The sequence below is a fragment of the Pan troglodytes genome, chromosome 4 (assembly GCF_028858775.2).
Source record: "Pan troglodytes isolate AG18354 chromosome 4, NHGRI_mPanTro3-v2.0_pri, whole genome shotgun sequence".
In the NCBI taxonomy this organism is placed as follows: Eukaryota; Metazoa; Chordata; class Mammalia; order Primates; family Hominidae; genus Pan; species Pan troglodytes.
In genome coordinates, this window is record NC_072402.2 from 81,984,980 (window position 1) to 81,988,020 (window position 3,041).

At 34.5% G+C, this 3,041-nt stretch overlaps 1 long non-coding RNA gene across 1 annotated transcript; it reads left to right on the top strand.

Annotated features, from left to right (window-relative positions):
- The first annotated feature begins 1,728 nt into the window (after window positions 1-1,728).
- On the top strand, window positions 1,729-2,734 carry LOC134810016 (uncharacterized). The gene is made up of 3 exons (XR_010157077.1): window positions 1,729-1,768; window positions 2,031-2,086; window positions 2,659-2,734. It is a non-coding gene; the product is annotated as an uncharacterized LOC134810016 (long non-coding RNA).
- Window positions 2,735-3,041: the final 307 nt, after the last annotated feature.

Consider the following 3,041-nt stretch of genomic DNA (forward strand, 5'->3'; position numbering starts at 1 on the left):
GTCTTATTCCAGGGTTGGTAATTATCATTTAATGTAGAGAAGCTTTAAGGTCTGGATCCCATATACCCTAGAATTCTAATTCCAATGTTGCAAATTTCTTTATATGAAAGTTGGAAGGACTACATGAGAGTAATTCAAGATTTGGCATCAGAATTTTTTTATCTCATTTTGGGAATAGTGCAGGATGTTTGTTTTTTCCCAAACCTCAGAATATTCTGGAAATGATTTTCAGTAGGGCGAAGGTAGGGTCAGTCATTCAGAGGGTATTGACTAATGCTTTATTGAGGTTTTGTGGAGGTAGTCTTAATGTTGGCAATTTTTCCATTTGCATCTTTCTCATCTCCCAACCTTATATTCATTAATTAATGAAGAGACTTTAGAATTTGAAAGGACAATGAGATAAAACAAAGGGTCACATTAGACTCAGGAGCAATCACAAGACACAGGAAAATGCTTCTTTCTTTGAAGAAGTCCAAAAGAAGTCCAACACCATTAACAGAGCTCCCAGAATGTCCTTTTTCTTCAACATTGCCAAAGCCTGTCATTCCCCGATAAACCCATAAATCCCAGGTTTTTAAAAATGAGTAATCTAAAAAAAAAAAAATCAAGTGTATCCTGCTAAAAGTATTTTGTAGATAAGTGCTCTCCATCACATTTCTGCTAGTATCTTTACCAGGAAGTCTAGTTAAGAGCCAGGTTTACAATGGCATTGCCTATGGTCATTATGTACTGTTTTATCATTTTAGAAAAGTTTGTGTTTCTTGGTTTTAATCAGTTTGTCATAGTTGTCTACGGTATTTTTTTTTTTTTGTATTTTAGGGTAATCCAAGATGGATCAGAAATTCAGGATCTTCACGGTTAACATGGTGGCAGTCAGAAAGAAATGCAATAGAACTAATTTAAGTTCTAGATCATGATAGCCTGTGATATGGTTATGATCTGTTATTGTTCGTGATTTTCTGTACCATCATATGGTAATGACAGTTTGTTATGTAATGGAGATGACTGCACCAGACCTATGTAAAAATTTAGTTCCTACTAAAAATATTCTTCTTGAAGCTTATGAGACTATTTTCAAGGAAATAACTTCCTAAAGAAATAGGCCTCTGGTGAAACACCAGGGAATAAAGGAAATAAATTGAGAAAAATACCACAAGCTTATTTTTATTGATCCCATTCCCGTGGGTTTAAATGTAATTGTTAATTAGAATGTATCACAGAAAATACCCTTTTCAATTTATTTTAAAAGATTTGATCATATTTTTGCCCTTTTAACTTATAGCTAGAGTAACACATACTGTGAAAAGTTTAGAAAAGTTAAATCTAAAGTCTGCCCTTGACATGACTGGTCAATTATTTCTTAAATAAATGATAATAAAAACTTAAAAACAGGTAAATAGAGCTGGCTTTTCTGTCTCCAAATTGAGTACTTTGATATGTAATTCACAAAATTATTAAATTTTATAAAATACACTATTATTTTCCTAAATTTGATGATGTTGATTTTAGGAAAAGTTGATCATATAAATGCTAGGATATATTGATGAGTATATATGAACTATTTAATTGTTATATTTGTTCAAACAATTCAGTGTAGTTATTATCTTTGCCTGATAAACTACAATAAAAATGGACTTTTTTGTTGGCATTGACATAAGAAGCATCTAAATTTTCAGAGGTGCAAACAATTTTTCTTTAACTTCAATTTTTTTGTTTCCATTTTTTAATAGTTTGACAATGAAATTCTACATGCAACTGGAATTTTGAGGTAATCTATTACATTTTAAATAATTTGAAGCTTGATAAGTTATAATATAAAAATGATAAATATCTGTGCTGTTGCTGGGCTGGTTTACCCTCAGGAGATCAATTCCTCATTTTTTCCCAGAAAAGAAAATCACAAGGGTATTGATCTAGCAGGAAGTGTTTCTTCCATGTTAGTTGGATTCTAGATGGATTTAGCTAATGGGGGGTACTGGTTGGCACTGGTGGAGAAGCCAGGTTGATTTTCCTCTTCCTCTTTGCTTTAGGTAGCACTTCTAGCAATAGCTGTATCACCTCCACGGGTCCAAGCCCTGCTTGAAAGGTACACATTGGCCCCAGTATCTTGGAAATCCCTGGCTGGCTCCAGGCTCCATAGTATTACCCACTCCCTGTTGTCTCTGTAGCCTGTGAGTAGTAGTGACCTTATGTCTTTTTAAAATCTCAGCATTGCTTCCTCTCCCCTATTTGGCTATTCAGTTCTGTCATCAGATATATATAAAATTTGCTGCATTAAGTTTTATATCAGTTCCAAATACGTTGTTTCTGTTTCCTGGTCGAGCCCTGGCTGATACATTCTTCATATTAATTTTAAAGAATGCTAATCTATAATTTAAAATCATTATAAATTGGAAAGCTCATTGGAAAATGTGCATCTCTTATGTTTAGTTTAGATGATTGTTCTGGACTGAATGTGTATGTCCTCCCAACCCTACCCCCAAACTCATAAGTTGAAACCCTAACTTCCGATGTTATAGTATTAATAGGTGGGGCCTTTGGGAGGGGATTAGGTCATGAAGGTGGAGCCCTAATAAATGGGATTAGCGCCCTCATAAGAAGAGACACACATATGCTTTCTCTCTCTTTCCCTCTGTCTCTACTCTCTGCCATGTGAAGACACAATGAAGAGATGACCATGTGCAAACCAGAAAGAGTACCCTTACCAGACACTAGAGCTGGCAGAAATTTGATCTTGGACTTCCCAGTCTCCAGAACTGTGAGAAATAAATGTTTGTTGTTTATGAAACTTAGTCTATGGTATTCTGTTATATAGCAGCTTGAGCTGACTAATGCAATATTATTAAGTCAAGAAAAACAATTGGATAATTTATCAAGATTCTTTCTTTTATAGCAGACAATTTATTTCAACATTACTTAAAAGCATTGAAACTTTTCTATGCTGAGAATTACAGTGCTGCTGGTGAAAGTGGTGCTAGAGCTTGTGTGTGTGTCTGTGTGTGTGTCTAATCGCATTCAGGGAGCGTTTGTTTAGTCTGTTT